General features: G+C 39.6%; 2 pseudogenes; both read left to right on the plus strand.

Annotated features, from left to right (window-relative positions):
• The first annotated feature begins 787 nt into the window (after positions 1–787).
• Positions 788–2,641, plus strand: LOC144667244 (uncharacterized; annotated as a pseudogene).
• Positions 2,642–8,626: 5,985 nt separating this feature from the next.
• LOC144667245 (melanocyte-stimulating hormone receptor-like) lies at positions 8,627–10,150 on the plus strand (annotated as a pseudogene).
• Positions 10,151–10,425: the final 275 nt, after the last annotated feature.

The following is a 10,425-nucleotide window of genomic DNA, read 5'->3' on the forward strand; positions in this document are numbered from 1 at the left end:
AAGAAGTGAGGCAAGCAGTAAAGATGACAATAAGGCAGATGTTGTAACGGGATTCATCGCATGACTTCAGCCTGTTAGAAGTATAGGCCCCATCCTCACTAATGCTCATTTGTTAAAAACAAACGCATGGCTTTTTTTAAATATAATGCCAGTTTTAGCCCATTGTCCCCTTTTAACATTCTGTTGATACACGGAAACCGTTTTCATAGAAAACGTAGTATTGCGAAAACGCTTCAGGTTTTTATTATTATGAAGACTTAAAAGGGAAAGGAAGAATTTAAACATATGCGATATTGTAGAGGAAGTAAATTTTTATGTGAATTAGCTTATTATTATTCTGTGTATGCATTTAAATGTTGCTTCTGTTTAAATATCAAAATGCAATTATGACCCATTTTCTCGCCTGTTTAAACTATCGTTTTTTTATATGTTTAGCATTAGCACGTCTTTGCTTCGCAGGGCGATCAACAGTGTGAAGTAATAACCTCCGCCTCTTCAAAATCAAACTATTTTTTTACTGTTTGAAAAGAAAGCACAGAATAGTAAACTGATCTTTACTTAAGTGGTTAGATTATTTTGCGTGACTTTTGGGTAAGGGGATTTCCATTTTCCCTAAAAGCCTCGGTGACACCATTAAACACTAACTGAATGTTTTCTTCAATGTGTCATAAATTTAAAAGCCCACTTAGCTCTACCAAGGTTAACACCAAACTTACAGTCGGTGACTAACCATTCTCAGCGATACGCCGTTCTCGATTAACGAAAAACTCTACCAAGACTATGGAAGATGACGAGATTCAATTTCTCGTTTGCACAGGCTATTTTAAAACAACTGGAAAGTATATGCTGCTTTTTTCTGCGATATATTTTTTCCTCTCCATTGCCACAATTCTGCGGAATGCATTGATCCCAGTTGCGTTGCGCAAGGATTCTTCTCTTCATCCAGCATCGAAAGTGTTGTACAGCTGCCTTCTCAAACTCATTAATTATTCATATTGTTATTAGCCAACCAGAACGCCCCATTCTGGTCAGGTGGATGAGTTTAGAAACCCAATGAAAAAACGAGTTGAAAACCACACGTGTTTGGAAACGATTTTAAACCCGTGTGTAAAATGTTTCATAATCTGCATATTCATAAAGCAACACAACAACGTTTAATAAATCGCTTTTCCGATGCAGACAATAAATTTCACCATTAAACATTTCATTACGAAACTTACACACATTTCTTTAAGTGAATCGAACAGTTATTCAAGTCCACAAAATAAAAAGGGCTTACTGAGAATTGACTGCTTTCTCGTTCGATGCTGTCTCTTCTGTAGGTTTACTTTCTTTGAAGAAGCCACGTGTTTCCAACGTTAGCACTTTCAACGTCCACCACTCTATGCCGTTCCAAAAAATGAAGCCGTCCATTTGTTTTTGCAGAGGCTACACTTTGGAACCGGGCCGTTTCTGTGCAAAACTCTCCTTGTCTAAATCTATTCGCCACGGTGAAGCAAAGTACTAAGCAGAGCGTTTGTTTCGATCAAACAACCAACGAAGCGGGAGATATACAATCAATAATTATTACAGAAAGTTGTGAAAATCTAACAAGTGGGTGTCAGATAGCCTTGACAAAGCCAACAATTGCAGGATGGCCTAGCAAGTATGTGACATGATCGAGTTCCATTGTAAAAATATAACAAACGAAAACAAACCTGTCCGAATAGGCACTGCTAATAACCGTTACATAGAAAAGTTATCTAATTTTCTTTGTTGGAGAAGTAATTTCAAAAACTCGTGCTTCGGGTTTCACCAGGTTTCCAAACGCTCGAAAACAATAAAACCACTCGGCCTGCGGCCTCGTGGTTTCAAAAGTTTTGTCGCGTTTGGAAACCTGATGAAACCCTCGCACTCGTTTTTGAAATAGTACTTGCAATAACTGATCTTCTTGCTGGTCTTATCGTGGGACCAGCCGGTGCTCTTAATCACATGAATTGGACAACAGATTTGAGGCGAGGTAAAGACCTTTGTGTTTACTCTGCAGCCATTGGTGCAGTCAGTTTTGTAATTTTGACTTCTGTGTCATTGCTAACTTTGACTACAATAAGAGTGGACAGACTTCTTGCTCTTTCATTGAAGTTTTGATACAGGCAAGTTGTAACTTTGAGGCGAGTCCAGGCATTTGTTGTCGGTGCTTGGATACTCGGCATTGTTTATGCAATACTGTTGTTTTGGGAGTATAGTATCGCGTTAATTTATGGGTACACTTTACAGGCACTTTGCATTTGGATCTCAGCTTTTTGTTACTCAAAAATCTTCCTGACACTCCACCGCCATACAACTGAAGTACATGTTCACCAAGAACAACCAAATGAAGGTGTTCCACTGAACATAAGGCGATACAGGAAAACAGTATGGACTGGAATAATGATCCTGATGACATAAGTGGTTTGTTATCTTCCATACATTATAGTTACAGCCATATTTACTAGTAATGGGCCCTTTCAACTTCTTCCAACCCTCTGGGGATTAACGGGAACTCTTGTTTTCTCATTAAATTCGTTTTTAAACCCGCTTCTTTATTGCTGGAGGATCCAAGAAGTGAGGCAAGCAGTAAAGATGACAATAAGGCAGGCGTTGTGTCTGTCGGAATGATTAGTTTAACGGGATTCATGTAATTTCATAGCTTGGGCGTCGTCCTTAGTTTAAGTACTTTTCGATGCATTTTTGCATAACGTCCACTCTTGAGGATCAAAAACGCTTGTTGTTTGGGAAGTGGAGTAGTTTGAAAGCGCTCTTAAAGGTGAACACTTTTGATTAGGAAGCTTTGTCGCTTGAAGGCAACACCGATTCCAGCTGGCGTTTTTTGCCGCGAAAAATGGGTTCCGTGATCAGCCGCCATTTTGGTTTTCAAACCCGCGCGCGCCCCTCTGTGTCCAGCTGTCTCCTGTGAGCCAAAGAAGCGACTTGGAGCAGTCTATAAGGAGATAAGCGTCCACGGTTCACAAAGAAAAGAAGCATTTTGAATTTTAACTTAAGAAAAATTCGGTACTTCTTCGTTTCCAGAAAGCTTTCTAAAAAAACACATGTATATATGGTGATGTCAGATTTTCATTCTAAACTGAATGTGGCAGCCAACATAGAATAGACAAGAGTTGGCTTTGTGTTTTATTCCTTTATTTCAAAGTGAATGCGCAACAATAAACTTACATTACATCCGACATCTTTTTTCGCTTTTACCTGTCTTTCAATGCCGTACGCTTACTACATTTACTTAGGTGTAAAAATTTAATCAATTTAGTAATCGCCCAAGTCATTGCATGCATGAAGACTCCCCGTTTTTACCAATGCATCATACTCAACTTGCGATGGAAAATCCTACCAAGGTTGTGGACAGAACCATCCCAGTTCTGCTTTGCATAAGATCTTAAAAGCATACACTACCCTTCTCTATACTTTTCCCTCTCTATACCCACAACTATTCGCACTTCATAAATTATCAACATCGCAGATAAATACTACAAATCATGAATAAATTGAGATTGTTCAAGTGCAGCGGCTCCCGGAACATGCCTGTGCCTTTTCTTCGAGCCTTCATCGGGAACTGCAATTCAAGCCTTTTGACCTGACTGCGGAATAAGGCCTATCAGGTTGAGTGTTACCGCAAATGTGTATTTCAGTGCGTATTTACTGATTGTATACATACTTGTGCGAGTTTATATTCGCCAGTCAATGTTGAACTTATGTACTGAATCGCTCGCAGTAATAGTTCGCGCGGGGACCTCGAATGCGGGTTTTATCAGCTCTATCAACGCGAATTTTCAGCAATACCGCAACAAGAAGCAGTTCAGATGCCTCAAGACCCGCCGGGCCTTCTTTAATCGCAGGCGACACAAGGAGCAAAAGCACTTGGACGTGATAAACCGCATGGCGGTGTATTCGTGAGGTAATATTTTGTCCAGGGTATTGTTGTTTCACGTTGGTATAACTCTGGCAAATGTTATTGTGCGTACGACGGAATGACAGTGTTGGGTCGGCTGGGTGGCTTTTTTTCTTTATATGTTACTTTTTCTGTCTTCGTTGCTTGGCTAAATGGAGGCGATTCTTATAGCAATTTTTCCACATGGTTGGGCTATGTAATTTACGAAGCACTACTAATTTATGGGGCGTTTAGTGTTCTTGTTTTTCATGGCGGATAGATGTTACGCCCCAAGGGAGTGGCTCTTTTGTTGTTTTTTCACGTGGTTTTGGCATCGCGATTGTGTCGACTGTGATAATGTTATGGCTAGCAAGGCATGTAATTTGCCTGTTATTGTCTTAAAGTGTTATTTGATAGATGATTACGCCTGTGAATGTTATGGCCAGTGAGGCTTATATTTTGCCTGTTTTGTCGTAAAGTGATTCGTTCAGCGAGATGTCTGATCGATGATTATGATTGTGAGAATGTTATGGCCAGTGAGGCATACAATTTGCCTGTTTTTGTCATAAAGTGATTCGTTCAGCGAGATGCTTGATTGATGATTATGATTGTGAGAATGTTATGGCCAGTGAGGCAGACAATTTGCCTGTTTTGTCATAAAGTGATTCGTTCAGCGAGATGTTTGATCGATGATTATGACTGTAAGAATGTTATGGCCAGTGAGGCATATAATTTGCCTGTTTTGTCATAAAATGATTCGTTCAGCGAGATGTCTGATCGATGATTATGATTGTGAGAATTTTATGGCCAGTGAGGCATACAATTTGCCTGTTTTGTCATAAAGTGATTCGTTCAGCGAGATGTCTGATCGATGATTATGATTGTGAGAATTTTGTGGCTAGTGAGGCAGACAATTTGCATGTTTTGTCATAAAGTGACTAGTTCAGCAAGATGTTGATCGATGATTGTGATTTTATGGCCAGTGAGGCATATAATTTGCCTGTTTTGTCATAAAATGATTCGTTCAGCGAGATGCTTGATTGATGATTATGATTGTGAGAATGTTATGGCCAGTGAGGCAGACAATTTGCCTGTTTTGTCATAAAGTGATTCGTTCAGCGAGATGTTTGATCGATGATTATGACTGTAAGAATGTTATGGCCAGTGAGGCATATAATTTGCCTGTTTTGTCATAAAATGATTCGTTCAGCGAGATGTCTGATCGATGATTATGATTGTGAGAATTTTGTGGCCAGTGAGGCAGACAATTTGCCTGTTTTGTCATAAAGTGATTCGTTCAGCGAGATGTCTGATCGATGATTATGATTGTGAGAATTTTGTGGCTAGTGAGGCAGACAATTTGCATGTTTTGTCATAAAGTGACTAGTTCAGCAAGATGTTGATCGATGATTGTGATTTTATGGCCAGTGAGGCATATAATTTGCCTGTTTTGTCATAAAATGATTCGTTCAGCGAGATGTCTGATCGCTGATTATGATTGTGAGAATGTTATGGCCAGTGAGGCAGACAATTTGCCTGTTTTGTCATAAAATGATTCGTTCAGCGAGTTGTCTGATCAATGATTATGATTGTGAGAAAGTTATGGCCAATGAGGCATGTGATTTGCCTGTTATTGCCATGAAGTATTGTTATGCTCAGGGAAGCATGTCATTTGCCTGTTGCTGCTATGAAGTGATGTCTGATTGATGATTATGTCTGTGAGAATGTTTTGGCTAGTGAGGCATATAAGTCACTTATTTTGCCATGGAATAATATAGTTGCTTAAATGATGATTACGACAGTCTGTGACAATGTTGTAGCCAGTGAGGCATGTAATCTGTTCGTTGTTGCCATAAATTATTCCAGTTGTTTGATTGATAATTATGACAGCGAGAATGTTATGGCCAGTGAGGTGTGGATTTCGTTTTTGATCCTTGGTTCAGGGGTTGCTTGGAGTGACAGTTGTGAAAAAGAGTATCTAAACAAACTCCCCCGGCTATGCTGGGTCATGACTGTCACCCCTTGCTGGCTCCATGGGTTCCCCCATCAACGTTTGGTTTCCTCCTTTCGTGTATCTACGAGACTTCTGGTTTTCATCCCTTCTTTTCCTGAGAAATCTCGATGTTATTTGACCTAGGATTGGAGTGCGACTCCAAGTTTGAGGGAAAACTGTTAGTCTTTGCATTATATCCTCCAGAGTCAATCGATTGGATTGACCAGCTGGGGAACTCCATTGGGGTCGGTAATGGGGTGACAGTCGCGGTTTTCCTCGAAGAGGTTGACCAGATACAGAATGGTTATAAGGTCACAAGGTTTGGTAAAATAAGTGTATTATAACGTTAGGTGTGAAAATGAGACTAGGAATGAGGTTTTGGAGTAAGATTTGGAAGTAAGGTTTAGGAGTAAGGTTTGGGAGTTAGGTTTGAGAGTGGTGTTTAGGGATTAACGGAGTGTAATGCTGATATGATTGGCGTTGACATGTTTTATTACCACTGGGGAAGGATGCAAGTGTTGTCTTGGTATTTTGTATTTGTGTTGGTGTGACTTGGCCTCCATAGGAGACCATCAATGGTCTCTTTGTTTGGATATCATTATGAGTATTGGGGTATAAAGAGCCTATTGATGGTCTCCTGATCAATGAAGCATAGGTGATTCTAGGTGGAGCCGAATTTTACCCCCAATCTTAAATGCGATGCGATGATTGTTGCAGTGCAGAATAGGATACTATTCGCACTGCATAAATTATCAGCATCGCATATAAGTACTGCAAATCATGAATAAATTGACATTGTTCAAGTGCAGCGGCGGAAGGAACATGCCAAGTGCGATTAGTAGCCAGCTGGTAGGTTTGGTGAATATTTTTGGGAGTCTTTTGTATGGTACAATTTTACCTACCCACCCACCCACCAATGATGAACTTAGTTTGCACTGCGACTCTTGTCGGGTCGCCGAATTTTATCCCCAATCTTAAATGCGATGCGATGATTGTTGCAGTGCGGAATAGCATACTATGAGGAATGCACTGATATTAATTGCGTTGCGCAAGTCGTGTTCTCTTCGTGTCCCCCCCTTCCCCCCCCCCCCTCTCCCAATTGAAACTGTCGTACGGCTGCCTCGCAGTCACTGATCTACTTGTTGGTGACCAGATGCAATAAGTAGAGAAAAGATTCGGACATGTTAGTAGACCTTTGCGTGCACTCTGCAGTCATTGCGACAGTCAGCTTAACTGCTTTGACTTCCGTGTCATTGCTAGCGTTGACCGCATTAAGCGTGTTAAGTCTGGACAGACTTCTCGCTCTGTTGTTGGGATACAGACAAAGTGTAACGCTCTTAGGCGAGTTCGAGCAGTGGTTTTCTTCTTATAGATTCCCGGTGCACTTTCCAATCATTTTGTTCCTTTTTCTCTTTGTCTGAGCTTTTCACTACTCGAAACAGCTGCTCGCTTCACCGCCATAAAATGGAAGCAGGAGACAATTTACACCAAGGACAGACGAATGAAATAAAGAATGCAGGAAGACGGTATCTACAGTAATATTGGACCTGTTGTTTGTTATCTCCCATATGTTATAGTTACAGTCATGTTCACTATAAATGGATCCTTATGGCCTATTCGCGTTATTGGGGGATTGAATAGGTATTCTTGTTATCTTAAATTGGTCCTAAACTCCCTTATTTAATTTTATAGCTGGACGATCCGTGAAGTGAGGCAAGCAGTAAAGATGACAAAATAGCAGGCGTTGTGTCTGTTGGATTAATAAGTTTTAATCAATCAATCAATCAACTTTATTAAAAGAGGGTAACGGCAAACAGTAAAAACTACTGACAAACAAGCGGCCCTCGGATTACAAATTACAACTACATAATATATACAATTTAAAATTTGAATTAAAATACAGAAATAATAACGGGATTCATTGCATGGCTTCAATTTAATTCAATTTGATGCACGTGCAATGAATATTGATGCACACTCCAAAAGGAAAAACTTCTTCCTTTTTGACAAACATTCTGAAAGATTTCCTGTCAAAGTCCTCGTGTGCATGCTTAAGGATTGCTGTCCCTTAATCTACTAAAAGCACACGTGTGTTTACTTTAAATGGAAACAGAACAATCTAGAAAGAAACTCATTGTTACAACTAGCTAATTGACGTTCCGTGTATGAATTTACATCCTTAAATGTTGCTTTCGTCTTTTGTAAAGATGGAATTAGTCTATGGTCAATTTTCTCTCTTGTTCAAAATATCGTTTTAAACGACGATATGTTTGGCAAACGTTTACTTCGCAGGACGATGAACAGTGTAAAGTATTTATCTCCGCCTCTTTTAGATGACAACAATTCCCATGTCCATTTTCACTTTTTATTATATGAAGTTAACAGGAAGACATCTGGCTTGACAATTGACAGTCTTGGCTTGCCTTCAATTTTAAATTTATGGTTTCTATCGTTCACTTTAAGAGACCTATTTTTAGGCTAAGAAGCACAGAAAAGTTTCCTTGCTGAGTGGCTAAATTGACACTTTGCGGACTTAATTTCCCTTAAAGCCTCTGTGAAGCCATAAACAACGTCATTGCTTGTTTTCTTAAATGCGAAATTTAATTTAAACGCCCACTTTATCTACTGAGGTACTTATAAAGCTAACAAACTTTCTACAAAACACAGCCGATGACCTACCATTCTCAGCGGTACGTTGTTCTTAATCGACGAATAAAACCCTCCCCACTACTATGGACACTGACGCAATAAGAGATCTGGTTTGCACAGGCTATTTTAAAACATTTGGAAAGTACACGCCGCTCTTTTCTGCCATATTCTTTCTCCTCTTCATTCCCACAGTTCTGGGGAATGCATTGATCCTAGTTGCGTTGCGCAAGGATTCTTCGCTTCATCCGCCATCAAAACTTCTGTACAGCTGCTTTGCAATCACTGATCTTCTTGTTGGTCTTATCGTGGGGCCAGCCGCTGTTTTTCATTTTATAAAGTGGAGAATAAAGCCATTCCAATCGATATAACTTTGTGTTTACTCTGCAGCCGTCAGTGCAACCAGTTTTACATTGTTGACTTCTTTGTCGTTGCTAACATTGACTACAATAAGTGTGGACAGACTTCTCGCTCTGTCGTTGAAGTTGAGATACAAACACGTTGTTACTTTGAGGCGAGTCCGGGTACTGGTTGTCTGTGTTTGGATACCCGGCATTGCTTATGCTTTAATGGTTTTGTGGGACAACGTTATCGCGAACATTTATGGGTACACTTTACAATCACTTTGCCTTTTGATCTCAGCTTTTTGCTACTCGAAAATCTTCCTGACACTTCACCGACACAAAACCGAAGTACAAGTTCATATTCACCAAGGACAGCCAAGTGGGCGTGTACCAATGAACATTAGGCGATACAGAAAAACGGTATGTACTGGAATATGGATCTTGATGACATTAGTCGTTTGCTATCTACCACATATTATAGTTACTGCTATATTCACTAGCACTGGGGCCTTTCCACTTCTTCCAGCACTTTGGGGAATAACAGGAACTCTTGTTTTCCTAAATTCGTCTTTAAACCCGCTTCTTTATTGCTGGAGGATCCACGAAGTGAGGCAAGCAGTAAAGATGACAATAAGACAGGCGTTGTATCTGTCGGATTAATTAATTTAACAAGAATCATTTTATAGCTTAGGCCCCGTCCATACGAATACAATTTCATGCTCATTGATGCGTCTTTGCCTACGCTATTTTTTCACGGGAAACGAAGTATCTCGAAAACGCTTTCAAAAGATAAAATTTTTTAAATACGCAGCTTTGTCCTTTAAAGGCAATATCGCACTGATTTATTGCCTCGCGACGTTAACAATTTTATTTCCTGAAACATGCATTAGTCAGAGATATTCTAAAGGCGGGGGTGTAACATTATATATATACTGTGACATAAACGTAGAAACGTCAAAGCAAAGGCGGAACTTTACATAATATATTTTGTTCTTTTAGTTGATTTCAAAGCAGCTGCCTGTTTAAAAGTATTATGTCTAGTAAATAACAGGTACGTAATGTGTATGTCTCTTCTTTTAGCGACATAAAACTTATTTACTGACAGAGCGAAGTTTTATTGTTCTTAAATCAGTTTTGTTCTTGCAAGGAAAAGGGTTTTTTTACTTTTTTTAACACTATTAGTAAAGTTAATCAGTTCTTCTTTTTGCAAGGCCAAAAAACAAAATAGAAGTGCCGTGTTTAACTTATGGTGTAATTTAAACAAAAAAGCAAATAAAATCAAGCCTTGGGCTATAACCACATGGGCCATTTGGATTGAACATATCCCTAGCAATGTTTCTATTGCTATTTCTGTTTTTATGGAACAAGATTCGACTGACTTCAGAACTAGTACGACGCAGATGCCCGAAACAAGGATGCTGGCCAAAATTTTCACCACTATGCAAATATTTCTCCACGCTTCTCTACGAAGAAGATGTTCGAGCGACTCAAAGCCAAACAACGCCTTTCTGGAGATCGGACGCTTACTTCAAAAGACGTTG

The sequence above is a fragment of the Oculina patagonica genome, chromosome 10 (genome assembly GCF_052425735.1).
Source record: "Oculina patagonica isolate OP01 chromosome 10, crgOcupat, whole genome shotgun sequence".
Taxonomy (NCBI): Eukaryota; Metazoa; Cnidaria; class Anthozoa; order Scleractinia; family Oculinidae; genus Oculina; species Oculina patagonica.